The sequence below is a fragment of the Mustela nivalis genome (genome assembly GCF_964662115.1).
Source record: "Mustela nivalis genome assembly, chromosome: 2".
NCBI lineage: Eukaryota > Metazoa > Chordata > Mammalia > Carnivora > Mustelidae > Mustela > Mustela nivalis.
Genome location: NC_139021.1, coordinates 87,381,414 through 87,399,405, shown reverse-complemented (window position 1 = coordinate 87,399,405; position 17,992 = coordinate 87,381,414). Strand labels below are relative to the sequence as shown.

The window sequence follows — 17,992 nt, the reverse complement described above, 5'->3', positions numbered from 1 at the left end:
TTTTTTTTTCTTTCTTCCTTTTTGAACCTCTTTTTATCCCCTTTTCCCGCCCTCATGATTGGGGATCTCTTCGAATTTGGTTAAAGCATATTTTCCTGGGGCTGTTGCCACCCTTTTAGTATTTTACTTGCCCCTTCATATACTCTTAGCTGGACAAAATGACAAGATGGAAAAATTCAACACAAAAAAAAGAACAAGAGGCAGTACCAAAGGCTAGGGACCTAATCAATACAGACATTGGTAATATGTCAGATCTAGAGTTCAGAATGACAATTCTCAAGGTTGTAGCCGGGCTCGAAAAAGGCATGGAAGATATTAGAGAAACCCTCTCGAGAGATATAAAAGCCCTTTCTTGAGAAACAAAAGAACTAAAATCTAACCAAGTTGAAATCAAAAAAGCTATTAATGAGGTGCAATAAAAATGGAGGCTCTCACTGCTAGGATAAATGAGGCAGAAGAAAGAATTAGTGATATAGAAGATCAAATGACAGAGAATAAAGAAGCTGAGCAAAAGAGGGACAAACAGCTACTGGACCACGAGGGGAGAATTCGAGAGATAAGTGACACCATAAGACGAAACAACATTAGAATAATTGGGATTCCAGAAGAAGAAGAAAGAGAGAGGGGAGCAGAAGGTATACTGGAGAGAATAATAGGGGAGAATTTCCCCAATATGGCAAAGGGAACGAGCATCAAAATTCAGGAGGTTCAGAGAACGCCCCTCAAAATCAATAAGAATAGGCCCACACCCCGTCACCTAATAGTAAAATTTACAAGTCTCAGTGACAAAGAGAAAATCCTGAAAGCAGCCCGGGAAAAGAAGTCTGTAACATACAATGGTAAAAATATTAGATTGGCAGCGGACTTATCCACAGAGACCTGGCAGGCCAGAAAGAGCTGGCATGATATTTTCAGAGCATTAACGAGAAAAACATGCAGCCAAGATTACTATATCCAGCTAGGCTATCATTGAAAATAGAAGGAGAGATTAAAATCTTCCAGGACAAACAAAAACTGAAAAAATTTGCAAACACCAAACCAGCTTACAGGAAATATTGAAAGGGGTCCTCTAAGCAAAGGGAGAGCCTACAAGTGGTAGATCAGAAAGGAACAGAGACCATATACAGTAACAGTCATCTTACAAGCAATACAATGGCACTAAATTCATATCTCTCAATAGTTACCCTGAATGGGCTAAATGCCCCTGTCAAAAGACACAGGGTATCAGAATGGATAAAAAAACAAAACCTATCTATATGTTGCCTCCAAAAAACTCATTTTAAGCCCGAATACAATTCCAGATTTAAGTGAGGGGGTGGAAAAGAACTTACCATGCCTTGGACATCAGAAGAAAGCAGGTGTGCCAATCCTTATATCAGATCAATTGGATTTTAAGCCAAAGACTATAATAAGAGATGAGGAAGGACACTATATCATACTCAAATGGTCCATCCAACAAGAAGATTTAACAATTTTAAAATGTCTATGCCCACAACGTGGGAGCAGCCAACTATATAAACCAATTAATAACAAAATCAAAGAAACACATAAACATTAATAAAATAATAGTAGGGGTCTTTAACACTCCCCACACTGAAATGGACAGATCATGCAAGGAAAAGTTCAGCAAGGAAATAAAGGCCTTAAACGACACACTGGACCAGATGGACATCACAGATATATTCAGAACATTTCATCCCAAAGCAACAGAATACACATTCTTCTCTAGTGCACATTGAACATTCTCCAGAATAGATCACATCCTCGGTCCAAAATCAGGACTCAACCGGTATCAAAAGTTGGGATCATTCCCTGCATATTTTCAGACCACAATGCTCTAAAGCTAGAACAAAAGGAAGTTTGAAAAGAACCCAAATACATGGAGACTAAACAGCATCCTTCTAAAGAATGAATGGGTCAACCAGGAAATTAAAGAAGAATTGAAAAAAATCATGGAAACAAATAATAATGAAAATACAACGATTCAAAATCTGTGGGACACAACACAGGCAGTCCTGAGAGGAAAATATATAGAGGTACAAGCCTTTCTCAAGAAACAAGAAAGGTCTCAGGTACACAACCTAACCCTACACCTAAAGGAGCTGGAGAAAGAACAGGAAAGAAACCCTAAACCAAGCAGGAGAAGAGAAATCATAAAGATCAGAGCAGAAATCAATGAAATAGAAACCAAAAAGACAATAGAACAAATCAATGAAACTAGGAGCTGTTTCTTTGAAAGAATTAAAAAAATTGATAAACCCCTGGCCCGACTTATCAAAAATAAAAGAGAAAGGACCCAAATAAATAAAATCATGAATGAAAGAGGAGAGATCACAACTAACACCAAAGAAATACAAACTATTATAAGAACATACTATGAGCTACTCTACGCCAATAAATTTGACAATCTGGAAGAAATGGATGCATTCCTAGAAACAGATAAACTACCACAACTGAACCAGGAAGAAATAGAAAGCCTGAACAGACCCATAACCAGTAAGGAGATTGAAACAGTCATTAAAAATCTCCAAACAAACAAAAGCCCAGGGCCAGACGGTTTCTCGGGGGGAATTCTACCAAACATTTAAAGAAGAACTAATTCCTATTCTCCTGAAACTGTTCCAAAAAATAGAAATGGAAGGAAAACTTCCAAACTCATTTTATGAGGCCAGCATCACCTTGATCCCAAAACCAGACAAGGATCCCATCAAAAAAAAGAGCTATAGACCAAAATCCTTGATGAACACAGATGCGATAATACTCAACAAAATACTAGCCAATAGGATTAAAGTACATTAAAAGGATTATTCACCATGACCATGTGGGATTTATTCCAGGGCTGCAAGTTTGGTTCAACATCCGCAAATCAGTCAATGTGATACAACACATCAATAAAAGAAAGAACAAGAACCATATGATACTCTCAATAGATGCTGAACAAGCATTTGACAAAGTACAGCAGCCCATCCTGATTAAAACTCTCCAAAGGGTAGGGATAGAGGGCACACACCTCAACATCATCAACACCATCTATGAAAAATCCACCGCAAATATCATTCTCAATGGAGAAAAACAGAAAGCTTTTCCGCTAAGGTCAGGAACACGGCAGGGATGTCCATTATCACCACTGCTATTCAACATAGTACTAGAGGTCCTAGCCTCAGCAATCAGACAACAAAAGGAAATTAAAGGCATCCAAATCGGCAAAGAAGAAGTCAAATTATCACTCTTCGCAGATGATATGATACTATATGTGGAAAACCCAAAAGACTCCACTCCAAAACTGCTAGAACTTATACAGGAATTCAGTAAAGTGTCAGGATATAAAATCAATGCACAGAAATCAGTTGCATTCTCTACACCAACAGCAAGACAGAAGAAAGAGAAATTAAGGAGTCAATCCCATTTACAATTGCACCCAAAACCATAAGATACCTAGGAATAAACCTAACCAAAGAGGCATAGAATCTATACTCAGAAAACTATAAAGTACTCATGAAAGAAATTGAGGAAGACACAAAGAAATGGAAAAATGTTCCATGCTCCTGGATTGGAAGAATAAATATTGTGAAAATGTCTATGCTACCTAAAGCAGTCTACACATTTAATGCAATTCCTACCAAAGTACCATCCATCTTTTTCAAAGAAATGGAGCAAACAATTCTAAAATTTATATGGAACCAGAAAAGACCTCGAATAGCCAAAGGGATATTTAAAAAGAAAGCCAAGGTTGGTGGCATCAAATTCCAGACACCAAGCTCTACTACATAGCTGTCATCATCAAGACAGCATGGTACTGGCACAAAAACAGACACATAGATCAATGGAACAGAATAGAGAGCCCAGAAATAGACCCTCAACTCTACAGTCAATTAATCTTTGACAAAGGAGGAATGAATGTCCAATGGAAAAAAGACCACCTCTTCAATAAATGATGCTGGGAAAATTGGACAGCCACATGCAGAAAAATGAAATTGGACTATTTCCTTACACCACACACTAAAATAGACTCAAAGTGGATGAAGGACTTCAATGTGCAAAAGGAATCCATCAAAATCCTTGAGGAGAACACAGGCAGCAACCTCTTTGACCTCAGCCGCAGCAACATCTTCCTAGGAACAACGCAAAAGGCAAGGGAAGCAAGGGCAAAAATGAACTATTGGGATTTCATCAAGATCAAAAGCTTTTGCACAGCAAAGGAAACAATTAACAAAATCAAAAGACAACTGACAGAATGGGAGAAGATATTTGCAAATGACATATCAGATAAAGGACTAGTGTCCAGAATCTATAAAGAACTTAGCAAACTCAACACCCAAAGAACAAATAATCAAATCAAGAAATGGGCAGAGGACATGAGCAGACATTTCTGCAAAGAAGACATACAGATGGCCAACAGACACATGAAAAATTGCTCTGTATCACTCGGCATCAGGGGAATACAAATCAATACCACAATGAGATATCACCTCACACCAGTCAGAATGGCTAAAATCAACAAGTCAGGAAATGACAGATGCTGGCAAGGATGCGGAGAAAGGGGAACCCTCCTACACTGTTGTTGGGAATGCAAGCTGGTGCAGCCACTCTGGAAAACAGCATGAAGTTTCCTCAAAATTTTGAAAATAGAACTGCCCTATGACCCAGCAATTGCACTACTGGGTATTTACCCTAAAGATACAAACGTAGTGATCCAAAGGGGCACGTGCACCCGAATGTTTATAGCAGCAATGTCCACAATAGCCAAACTATGGAAAGAACCTAGATGTCCATCAACAGATGAATGGATCAAGAAGAAGTGGTATATATACACAGTGGAATACTATGCAGCCATCAAAAGAAATGAAATCTTGCCATTTGCGACAACATGGATGGAACTAGAGTGTATCATGCTTAGCGAAATAAGTCAAGTAGAGAAAGACAACTATCATATGATCTCCCTGATATGAGGAAGTGGTGATGCAACATGGGGGCTTAAGTGGGTAGGAGAAGAATAAATGAAACATTATGGGATTGGGAGGGTGACATACCATAAGTGACTCTTAATCTCACAAAACAAACTGAGGGTTGCTGGGGGGAGAAGGTTTGGGAGAAGGGGGTCGGATTATGGACATTGGGGAAGGTATGTGCTTTGGTGAGTGCTGTGAAGTGTGTAAACCTGGTGATTCACAGATCTGTACCCCTGGGGATAAAAATATATGTTTATAAAAATAAAAAATTAAAAATAAATAAATAAATAAATAAATAAATATGTGTGCACTTAATTAAATTATATAAACTGCAAGTGTTAGGTAGGACAGAAAAATAAATAAAATTAAACTAATAAGGGGCAGGTTTCATGGTACAGAGGGGAGGATTTAAGTATAATAACAAATTTGGGTGGAACTTGGTAAAAAGAATGAATTTTGTAACAGGTAAAGAAAGATATAATGTAAGGAAGCTATAATGGGGAATTACATGACATTTTTGTTCAATGGGAGATGGTTGTTAAGACTTACATGTTGCATATGAACATATAATTTTAAATTAAACATCAAGAGAAATGTTGCCTCAATATAACTGAAACTAATTTATCAAATATTTTTGTCTTATAATTAAAGAATTAATAATTTAAACATTATGTCAAGAGCAATAAACATAAAATAATATTGGTAAGTCTAAGAAAACTTTTGAAAATTAACCTTATGTCTATTTTGCTAACTCAAGGTAACAACTATTACTATTCACAATAACAAAGGAAAATCAATTGTTTTAATTATGAAATTCTCATTCTTCTTGTGATGCTATTAAGAGTAGTTATTTAAAGTCTAAAATAATGGTTATAGCGACTGGTGGATGAAGCTGAGGAGAAGTCTGATATATTTTGGTGACTAGGTTTCCCTGTCTGAACAACAAAATGCACCACAAAATGTCTTATTTCTTGTCTTTCTTAGAGAATCAGCTGGACATGTGGGTTGTGGACACTCATTTTTGATTTCTGGAAATCCCATCTGATCTTTTGTGAGTTGGCCAGGTTGGTTTTACCCTCACCATTTTCTTTAGCAAGTGAATATGAGTAGAACAACCAACTTCTTACTGCCTATCATTTTTCAGAATAAATAGCAAAGTTATGAAAGTATATTAACAGTAATCCAAGGCAATGCTTTATCTTATCCTCCCTGATCATATTGTATAGTAGTCAGGGAAATTAAAAAAAAATCAGCTCATTATCCCGTAACTAAATTCTACATGTTCTTTCCTATTAAATTATACCTGTTTTGAAACCCTCAATTAAAATATAGTTTATGTTAATGCTTAATATTTCTAGATTGCTTTAAGCATTTTAAAGGGAAAGGTTACCTCTAAAATCTTTTTGTTTAACTTTCCAAAAAAATACAGTAATTAACTAAATTATAAGTAATGAGTCATGAAAATATGTTAAAAAGAATAAATTTATTTACAAAAATTAATGCTATTGTTCTGAGTTCTGCATTCTCACTTAAGATACAGCACAAGATCAATAGAGTTGCAGAAATTTCTCAAAAGTGCATATGATCTTGATAAGTGATAGCTGGAAAGTTAGTAAGTAGTCTGACTTCAAACAAATTATCAATCCTGATTCCAAAGAGAAAGCCAGAAGAAACTGTTAATTATATTTTGCTAGTACGAACATTATTTTTCATTCCTGTTATATATGCAATCCACTCTAAATTTTATATTTTAATGAGTGGCAGGAGAGAAGCTGACATGTAAATTCAAAAGATGATGATATAAATATTATTTATATTTAAATTTGAAATGTCACATTCACAGTAAATCTCCATTTATAATATAAGAACAATGAAAATAGACACATAGAAATCAGAGGCTGGTTATTTGAGTTCTTAAATTATTTTTACTCCATTTACATTGCTAGTAACTACTTGGAACCACTCTTGATGTTCTTCTGTACTATGTATATATATATATATTTCATTCACTCAATATTAGTTTTACAGTGGTACAGTACTGAAATAACACTTCCAGTTTTTTGAGTGGTGCTTTTTTAAAAGATAAAGATGGGTAGTTTATTATGGGTCTACATTTATAATCTACTGTAATTCTAAAACAATAATATCAGTCTTAGAAAAACCTATATTTGGCAACCCAAAACATTTGTTTGAGAGTGACCAGATCATTTAAACTGTTCATATATTCTTTATTAATTAGGCTGTTTCTACCAAGTTGTAATGCTTAAATTATGAACAGTTTTCCCAAAACCCCAGTCCATTACAACATGTTCTTGGTTAAACATATAACTACATCAGTAATCTTAACAGTAGCTACAGTACTATCTACAGTAGGAAATTTGTACTCCTTTTGGGGGTACTTGGGGTGATACCCCAGACTAGGTACTTCTTTTCCATTCTCTGATGTGTCACAGGGCTGTAAAGCATAAAAAACTTGTGTTTTACCTCCTTCATTTTTTCCATGATGTCCAAAGGTGACAGGTTGATTTTGTTCCAATAAAATTGAACTTGGCTTTGACTAGTGATCTACTAGGCTTTTTACCCTGCCTATATGAATCCAACCCCAATCTCCTATCCTCAGGGTAATAGCCATCTTTGATGTCAATCATTCTTTTAGTTAAAAATCATAAAAGTTTCAAGCTTTTTACAAGAGAAATAAGTTCGCCTCTTTTCTGGCATTAATCATTTTAGGGCTATGATCAGATCTCTCAGCCTTTACCAGAATTTTCATCCTTTAATCTTATTCAGAATGTATTTTCATTTTTTAAAAATTATTTTAGCTCTATTTTTGACTTGCCTGGAATATGTATAAAGACTATTCTCAGGCATACTAAGTTTCATGGACATAATAATATTTTCTCTCTTGCTTTTACTAATGTCCTAATTGATCTCTCTGCATATTCTCTGCATATTTTGCTTTGACTGGTTGCACCAGTGCAATTAATTAATACATTAAATCTTTGAGAAAAAAAGTATAACATTTATCTTATTCAATTATAGTTTGAAGTTAAAAGACTTTTTATTTTTATACCCACAGTTCCAGAGACAAAGTAGAATCTTGCTTAAAATGTTTAATTAGCTATCACATAATGGTTTAATTTTCAACTATAGATATAGTTAAATGTAAGATTCTTCTTTTTTAATTTAATATACGAATGGAAAGTAACATATTTCTATGAATAATGACTCTATAATTCTTTTTGTTTATCCACAAGTTTTGGATCTCTTCTATTCTTTGAGCTTCATACAGCATTATGCTTGAGGAAGAGTAGATATGTTAGTTTTACATTTATGCCTCATATGTAGTTCTTCCCTTACTCATTTCAACTGGCTCATTTTTAGTTCCTTTAGGATGAAAACTTGTTATCCTCCACAAGAAAGGGAGGAGTAATTATTACCATTGCAGATTTCCTAGGATTTTTTTTTTTTAATCTGTTATTTATATTGCTTTCTGCAGGCCTGGGGAAGTGCTGTCAAACTCAAACTTTTTAACTCCTTCTTTTGCTAATTAGAGACAGAACACAACAATAGAACAAAACAAACACTCAATTCTTCTTCCTTACTGAATTCATACTTCTACCCCAAGACCGGTTAGCACCCTTTCACTAGGCAGGACAGCTCTTCCTGACTCCACTTACACTCCCAATTTTATATTCCAAGATATCATGATACCCACTATATGAAAGTTCTCACCCTCAGAAGATAACAGAATTTTATGTAAAAAGAACAAGAGTCAATAACATATGTCATGGAACATATAGAGCAGACATCAGTTAATTTTACCTGTGTGTTTCAGAAAGCTATTCCAGAGTTGGGATTAGGAAGTAAGACTTTTCACTGGAGTAAGAAAATGTGGGATCATGTTCCAGAAAAGGAAGTTGAGGAACATCATGCTCCCCCATGCCACTATTAGCCTTGTGTTTTTTTGTTTTTGTTTTTATTTTTGTTTTTGTTTTCCTTTCATGCCTGCTATTTAATTTTAAAGCTGAATGAATGGATGAATTTTCACTTCATATACTGCAGAACTGGGTACACATTCTATTGTACTAAATCATTCTGTGAATTCTTATAGGACAAAAAATATATTCATAATGAAAATTTACATGTATCTAATAAACTGAATATCCCTAATTATATAAATAGTATATTTGCCCTTGTTTTGTCCTTAGTATAGATGAATGATGAACACTGTCTCCTCTATGTTAATGTTTTCTACCTAGAAATAGTTCATAGGACAACTTTCTTAGGCTCACTGAGTAATCCTAATTATTTTAGCTCTCTCTTGTGTTTTACAAAAGTCATATACTCATATCTCATTTCCCTAATTCCTAAATCACTTTTATTGTTCTCTTTTAGAACATTTCTTCCAATTCTATTTTTAAAAGGTGTAAAAATGTAGCCAGTAAAACTGGATTAGGATGGTAATAGAAACTAGAAATGAGAGACTGAAGGTTAAAAGAATCTTGGACATCAAACATTATGCCTCACTCAGTATCTCTCTGCCATCCAGTTCATTAACCTAGTGTTAAATTATTTTTTTTCAGATGTTTCAGAGGGATACATGTCACAAAGCAGTAAAGGCAGAAGTAGAAGTAGAGGATTACACTCATCAAGCTATATAACAATCATAGGTTCATTTAGTTAGCTGTAGTAAATAAAAAAGAAATTATCTATATATATCTATCTATATCTATATATAGATAGATATATATATATATCCCCTAGCTTTTTTAATTTATTTTTTTTTAACAAGCAAGAGTATAATTATATAATCTTACTGCTTCATCTAGCAGTATCTGTATTGTTTCAGGTTCTGACACTAATTAGGCTGTGTGCCACTTGCTTTTGTGTAAGAAGTGTCTTGTTTGTTTATTGTATTGTTAATACCTTGCATAGTTTTGGATGTGAATAAAATGATAATTTTTGAATAAATGTGACTAAACCTAAGCATGTTTACAGCAACTTAATATCTTTTTGTTTCATGCATATCCGTTGGCCTTTATAGACATTTACAGATTTATATTTATACATAAATACACAGAAATACCTATACATGAATTAATGTTTATATATAAATGATATATATATATATATTGTACATATATATGTGTAGCATAATAGTCACGTGCCTTAAGTTAAATAACTTCACTTTTATGAGCTTTTAGTTGGGATAATCATGTTAATTAATATACCCTAAAGGGAATATTTTGTCCTATGACCAAATGTAATTATTACTCTGTTTTGGACAAATTACTCAGGAAAAGAACAAAAGATATTCTGTGCAAGATTGTTTCTTAGAGATTCTATTATCTCTCTCTCTTTTTATAAAGATTTTATTTATTCATTTGAGACAGAGAGAGACAGAGAGAGAGAACATGAGACAGAGGAAAGAGAGAAGCAAACTCCCCACTGAACAGGGAGCTCAACTTGGGGCTCAATCCCAGGATCTGAGCCTAAGGCATAAGCTTAACCATCTGAGCCAGGTACCCCAAGATTCTATTATCTCTTAAAAATTATCAAGGGATGAAGTGTTTTTGTTTGCTATATATATTGCTACTTTTTGTAGAAATTTAAAAAGAAAAAGAAAAATAGTTATATGTTTATTTAAAATAGCAATATTGTAGAGAACAAGCTAAGGGTTGTTGGAGGGAGGTGTGTGGGAGATGGGTTGAATGGGTATTGGGTATTAAGGGGGGTACCTGTTATGATGAGCACTGGGTGTTATATGTAAGTGATCAATCACTAAATTCTACTCTTGAAACCAATTTAACACTACATGTTAACTAACTAGAACGTAAACAAAAACTTGAGAGAAAAAATAGCAATATTGAACCTACTACATAATATAAATAATATAAATAATTTAAATATTTAAAATAATATAATTTTCCAATTTAATATAAATATTATACAAACAAAACATGTAAGTGAAATATCTCTAGAGAACTGTAACTATTTTCAAAAAAAGCAAGATGAGAGGTGGTATTTTTTTACAATTTTATAAATTCTTTTTCAAACTTTTTAAAAGATATTATTTATTTATTTGAGAGAGAGAGAAAGAGAAAGAACAAAGGTAGAGAAAGGGGCAGAAAGAGAGGGAGAGAGACAAGCAGACCCCTTGCTGAAAAGGGAGCCTTATGTGGAACTCAGTTCCAGGACCCTGAGATGATGACCTGGGCCCAAGTCAGACACTTAACTGACTGAGCCACCAAGTTTAAATATTTAGTAGCCCAATATTTAAAGCCCCACAAGTTTATAAATTCTTACTGTATAGCATAAAGAGCATTCTGCTGGATTCTGCTTTCAAACTTTTATGCTATGTTTTGGCTAAAGTATATGAGACTTACATAGATATAAGAATGAAAGAGAATGCTGTATTTTGGTAGCATTTTCAGACATTTCGGCTGTCGATATTCTTTAATACAACCTTAAAATTTAACAGGTAGCAGTTTTTTAGTGTCAATAAGGATTTTAAAGCCATACTAATGAATGCTTTGTTTTCTACTACACAAAAATGCATCATTCTAATGCTATTTGAATAGATTATTGAATCATGTATGATTATGTAACAATCATGCATTGATCATTTAGAAACTGCTGGTTTGCTGAGCTATGTGCATATTCCAAATAATGACACACTTCACTTTTTTACATTAAAAATCCCTTTCATAATGTTATTACCAATCTTATCAAAATGTCTTTGCAAATCAGAAAGCTGACTAGGTGTTGGTAGATACAAGTTTTCTAAAATGTTAATACTTAATTAAATGTTTGAAATTGGCCAACACACACACACACTTTGTCAGTGACTTTTCCATTTTTGTGAAAATGTTTGCCATGTATCTAAATCTGCCTAAAAGCTAGTTTGTTTGTCATTCTTTCCAGTGAAATACAGTGTTCCATGAAGAAAGCAATTGATTCATCTTATAACTAGCACAACTAGACTGTTTTTCCTCAAGATAAATATCAAGGGCTTTATGTGCACTTCCCCTATCATGCTGTATACTAAACACATGTATGCAAAGGGGGAGATTTACTGAAACTAAAGGTTTTCTCAATTGGGAAGGATTTTTTTTCGAAAGTGAAACTGCCTTTGTTTACTTCTTTTCTATACACATGTGGTTGTAAAGGGTACCATGCCTGCTAGTAAAATTTGGTGCCAATACTTTAATTCATACTAAGGAGCAAGCAGTTTTAGCCACATCAGTGTGTATGTTAATCCAGGGCAAAAGGTAAATAATAGTCTATTATTATTATGAAAATGGGTTTTTCACTTAAAAACTTTCTGATAGGGTGTCAGGGACCCTGCAGGACTATGAACCCCTCCCTAGATAGCCACTGCTTTAGAGGCATGTGCAAAGAGAATTTTGAAATACAGAAGACAATAAGCTCAAGAAGAGAAGGGAAGTAGTCTCCTTGCAAACACATATAGAGGAGAGACTTATAAACAAGGCTTTCAAGGGCCAGCATAGGGTGGTGTGGAAGGGAACCTCAGTCTTAGCTGTACATTCTTGCGGGGATCTGATACTTCACATGTCCCCAGATCAAATGACACTGCTGTCTCTCTAACAATCATACCAACATCTTAAGAGAGGATAAAATATTACTCAGTTATTTCATGGTAACTCTTCCTTCTTAAAGATAATAACAATATTTAAAAATTAAAAAAAAAGCCTTTAAAGATTTTGAAAATCAAGTCATTCAACTTCTATATTATAAGATGTTCCTAAAGAATTATAAATTCTTAGAATTTTCAAGCAAGAAGTGGTTTAAGATAATCAGATACCCTGTGTTTCAACACAACTTATTTTATAAATTCTAACATTAAAGTTCAGTGAAATTCTCACTTGAACATCTTGTAGCTTGTCAAAAGCAAAACCAGGTCTAATACTCACTTCAATTTTTGGATTTCACACTTCTTTTGATGTTTACTGAAGTGAAAATTGTTGTTTTTCCACTTTATCATTTAGTTATACTTTCACCTGAGAGTAATAGAAAACTCAATTACATGGACTTAAAACATTTTATTTTTTTTACATTATAAAGAATCCAAAGGTAGTCAGCCATTGGAATTGTTTCAAGGCCTCAGTGTTAACAGATGGATATCTCTGTGATGTTTTTGTCTCTTCTGTCTTGGTCACAAGATGGCTGCTGTGAGCAAGCTATTGTACATATTCTATAAGTAGGATTAATGAGGAAAACAGGAGGGTGACACTAAAGATTGGCATTTATAGCTCATCAAAGAACTACGCTTGGGAGGATGCATACAAAGTGTGGTAACTTCCAGGGCCTTCCAGCCCCTAGAGTATAGTCAAGGAAGAGGGTGAAATCTGACGTGATTGGGACACACCTAGGGTGTGTGTCACTCTCAGAAACCATTTTTCTGTTTTTCCTGCAGATCCACTGTGTCTCAGGAAGTTGACCACTTTCATAAATCCTTAGGGTGTGGCTGGTGATCTAAGGGTATTTATCCCCTTGTCTATAGCAGCTTTGGTGACTCAGGCAAAACCACATATCACACAGCAACTCATTTGCAATAGGGGTCAGAACCAGCATTAGAATTTTACCCAGTTTTAGTCAATACATTTCAAGGAACTTCTGTAAATCTTCTAAGGAAGGAATCCCCTATGCTTTGAGAAATAATTTAACAAAATAAAAAAATCTTATTGCTCTACATATATCCAGATATATTTATCAATCCTGGGCCTGTCAGAGTCTGAGACTAAAGTGTACTGGGAGCAGGCAGAGAATGGACAATTGCTTGAGAAATGGATCAAGGGCACTATAAATCCTTGCCTCTCCACAGTCTTACCTTTAGACTTTATCAGTTTCACAAACTAATATATCTTTTTTATGTTTTAAGTCATTTTTGATTTTCTATTACATGTAGCTTAACATGAACTATCTAATAAATTGACTGGCACAACTAGGAACAAAATGGATATGAATAACTCAAGAGTCTCTTCAATCTGAAAATATTTGCTGAGAACCTATGGCATAAAGCACTGTCTAGGAGACAGAGGGAATCACAAGATACCATTATTTCTATTAAGATTTTACTTTAGTGTGTAAATAAAAGTATAAACTAATTACTAAATAAAAAAATATATGTTAAAAGAGCTGTCTTAGGGGTCAAGAGTTTTTTATGAAGCAGAATTTGTGTATGATTTTTTAAAAAGATTTTATTTATTTATTTGACAGAGATCACAAGTAGGCAGAGAGGCAGGCAGGGAGGTAGCGAGGGGAGAAGCAGGCTCCCCGCCGAGCAAAGAGACTAATGTGGGGCTCCATCCCAGGACCCTGGGATCATGACCTGAGCCGAAGGCAGAGGCTTTAACCACTGAGCCACCCAGGCACCCCTAATTTGTGTATAGTTTTAACATCTGGGCAGAATTTTGTCAGATATAGTTGAATGAGAAAAGATGTAAGTTCTAGGTACAGAAAATAGCATGAAGATTATAATGTATGGGAGCACAATTGTGAATTAACCACTATTCAGTTTTCTAGAACTTCGGTGTACACAAGGCAGGTAACCTTAGAATTTGACTATGGAAAGAACCTAGATGTCCATCAACAGATGAATGGATCAAGAAGATGTGGTATATATACACAATGAAATACTATGCAGCCATCAAAAGAAATGAAATCTTGCCATTTGCGACAACATGGATGGAACTAGAGCATATCATGCTTAGCGAAATAAGTCAAGCAGAGAAAGACAACTATCATATGATCTCCCTGATATGAGGAAGTGGTGATGCAACATGGGGGCTTAAGTGGGTAGGAGAAGAATAAATGAAACAAGATAGGATTGGGAGGGAGACAAACCATAAGTGACTCTTAATCTCACAAAACAAACTGAGGGTTGCTGGGGGGAGGGGGTTTGGGAGAAGGGGGTGGGATTATGGACATTGGGGAGGGTATGTGCTTTGGTGAGTGCTGTGAAGTGTGTAAACCTGGTGATTCACAGACCTGTACCCCTGGGGATAAAAATATATGTTTATAAAAAATAAAAAATTAATAATAAAAAAAAGAATTTGCAATTAAAAAGTAAAGCTCAAATGATATTATGTAGGGTACTGAATGCTGATTTGAGTACAAAGATATAATAAATTTTTATTTAATAAATCATGGAGAGGTCTTAGAAGTTTTTGATAAAGAGAGTTACATTATCAGTCTTGATTTTAAAATGTTACTCTGAAAATAATGTGCTGGATAGGCTGAAAAGGATATTTCAGGAGACTATTGCAATAACTAGTAATAAGGGCCTGAATTTATAAGGTTGTTGTTGAAATGAAATTAAAGTCATTATGAAGAAACTACTTTGATTTCTGGTCTCAATGTGCTTTCCGCTATCCCATATAACCACACAACTGTTACCATAGAAGAGTCTGCCAAAAGTGCTGGGCACTGCTGTCACAACATTTTAATATTTTTAATTTTTTTTTAAAGATTTTTATTTATTTATTTGACAGAGATCACAAGTAGGCAGAGAGACAGGCAGAGAAAAGAGAGGAGGAAGCAGACTCCCTGCTGAGCAGAGAGCCCAATGTGGGGCTCAATCCCAGAACCCTGGGATCATGACCTGATCTGAAGGCAGAGGCTTTAACCCACTGAGCCACCCAGGTGCCCCTGTCACAACATTTTATGTTAAGATTTTTGTTTTGTTTTGTTTGAGCTGCAAGTAATGAAATGGACTCTGATTAATGCAAGAACGGTTGAATGGATGGACATTTGAGTATCTCATAGAATCAAATAAACAGTTTCTAAACCACCCTTTAGCAATGACAAACACATACAGAGCTCTATAATGGTGAGCAACATCTAGTGTTCAACTGTCAGAGAAGATGTTGCCAATCGCCTTTGTCCTAATCATTCTCTTCTCAAAATTCACATCCTTTGTAGAATAAAACTGACCTCTCTCACTTGGTTTCACAGCCCTATTAGAGAACTGGCAGCATATTACTGTGAATGAATAAATTCCTCCAAGATGTGGTTTTCAAAACAGTGGGGGTGGACTTGGAGAGAAACAAGGTAGTTGCATAAAACAGTCCAGAAAGCATATTTGTCTCTTAATGGAGTGAGCCAGATGCTACCTAACTTTACTGTGGCCTCAAAACAAAATAATGCACAAGACAACAGATATTATTAAATATTCTTGATTGGAAGAAAGATGCAAAGCAGACTGATTGAAGAAATTATTTAAGGTTACTAACCAAGGACAAAGACAGTTTTTCCAGAAGAAAATCTCATTATTTTTCTGACTTTTCTCCTTATGTTTGAAACAGAGTGATTTAAATATAAGCATATATTGTAACACGAATCACCATGCCACTCCCCATTTTTCATAAAGGACATTACTTAGCATGAACTTTAGAATAATGTAAATTTAGTCATTTCTGGAATAATCAGAGGCCAAAGAAGAATCATGAATATATGTATCACAACTCAGAAAATTCTATAAATACATCTACAGAATTTTAAAGATGTAAGGTGAGAAAACACCTCAGAATTTCAATTTCATTTCAGTAAAAAGTATATTCACATAACACATTGATACTGAATCTACATATTCTGGCAAGGAATATTTTTAAAGTTAAAGTAGCTCTTGACCTGAGTGCTCATCAGGGAGTTCCATTAAGGCCCTGAAATACAATTCTAAATCTTCTTGTGCATTCTGTGGATCTATAACACAAAGGGTATTTATAATTATTGCTGAAATAAATCATAATTTTCATCCAAAACAGTTAATGTGTCAAACCACCACTGTAGCATCATAGTAAATTTTGAAATTGAGATATGTGTGTCCTCCATATAAAAATAACTTTTGAGCATTGATCTTCCTTCAGTAAGCTCATTAAATTCATTTTAAATATATATATATATATTTATATAAACATATATATATATATAAATATATATATGTTTATATTTTTAAACATATATAATAAAACATATATAATACATATATAATACATATATAAATATACATATATAAAACATATAATAAAAACATATATAATAAAACATGTGTAAATGAAAATTAGATACAATTTTTTTGCTGATCTTTTATTATGTGTCCTTTTCATAATAAAGACATTATATATGTTATTACTAATTTGTTAAGGGGTCTAATTTTATAATGAATATATATTGAATATTATCATGCATTTTATTGTATCTCTTGAGATCAAATATAAATTGTATCCTTAACCTTTTAATATAAGAATTATATTGACTAAATTTAAAATATTAACATAAATGTACATTCTTGCATCATCACACTTTGATTCTGATATACAATACTGTTTATATATTGGCAGTTTTCAGCTTGATACTTTATTTAAAATTGTGGCTTCTCTGCTTAGGAGTGAGACTGTGTTGTACTTTGCCTTTTTTGCAATGCCTTTGTCATGTTTTGATATAAAATATTATGCTGATCTCTTGCAAACCATGGGAGTGTTCTTCTAATCCATGGCAAATTTTGCAAAGTATCAATCTCTCTTTTTCCTAATGCAGAGAATCTGCTATCAAGAGATGAAATTTTTACATTTTAGAAATAAAAATTTGGGGATGCGTGGGTGGCTCAGTGGGTTAAAGCCTCTGCCTTTGGCTCAGGTCATGATCCCAGGACCCTGGGATCCAGCCCTGCATCAGGCTTTCTGCTCAGCAGGGAGTCTGCTTCCTTCCCTCTCTCTCAGCCTGCTTCTCTACCTACTTGTGATCTCCACCTGTCAAATGAATAAGTAAAATCTTTAAAAAAAGAAAAAGAAATAGAACTTTTGTTTTTGAGAATTAATATTCTGAAGTTCAGTTTTAAATGTTTTCTCAAATTTTATGTTTAGCAAGCAAGGAAAAATAAGACAACATCAATGACCATTTAGCAGATTGGGAGCTGATCAAGGTTTAGCCACACTATAAAAGAAGAAGTAGGTATTAACTGGCTATGGAGGGGATGGGAGATGTGGAAACCAACTTCACAACCATCACCACCACCACATCCC

The 17,992-nt window shown here is 34.3% G+C and overlaps 1 long non-coding RNA gene across 2 annotated transcripts in view; it reads left to right on the top strand.

The window, feature by feature from the left end:
* LOC309859439 overlaps nucleotides 1–12,045 on the top strand; it is a 98,152-nt gene extending 86,107 nt beyond the window's left edge. Inside the window, exons 2-4 of one of the 2 annotated variants that reach the window (XR_014308694.1) lie at nucleotides 5,934–6,013; nucleotides 10,343–10,471; nucleotides 11,874–12,045. This is a non-coding gene — a long non-coding RNA (uncharacterized lncRNA). Of the gene's footprint in view, nucleotides 1–5,933; nucleotides 6,014–10,318; nucleotides 10,472–11,873 lie in introns of both variants that reach the window. The other variant, XR_014308695.1, reaches the window with a different exon arrangement.
* The last annotated feature ends 5,947 nt before the right edge of the window (nucleotides 12,046–17,992 follow it).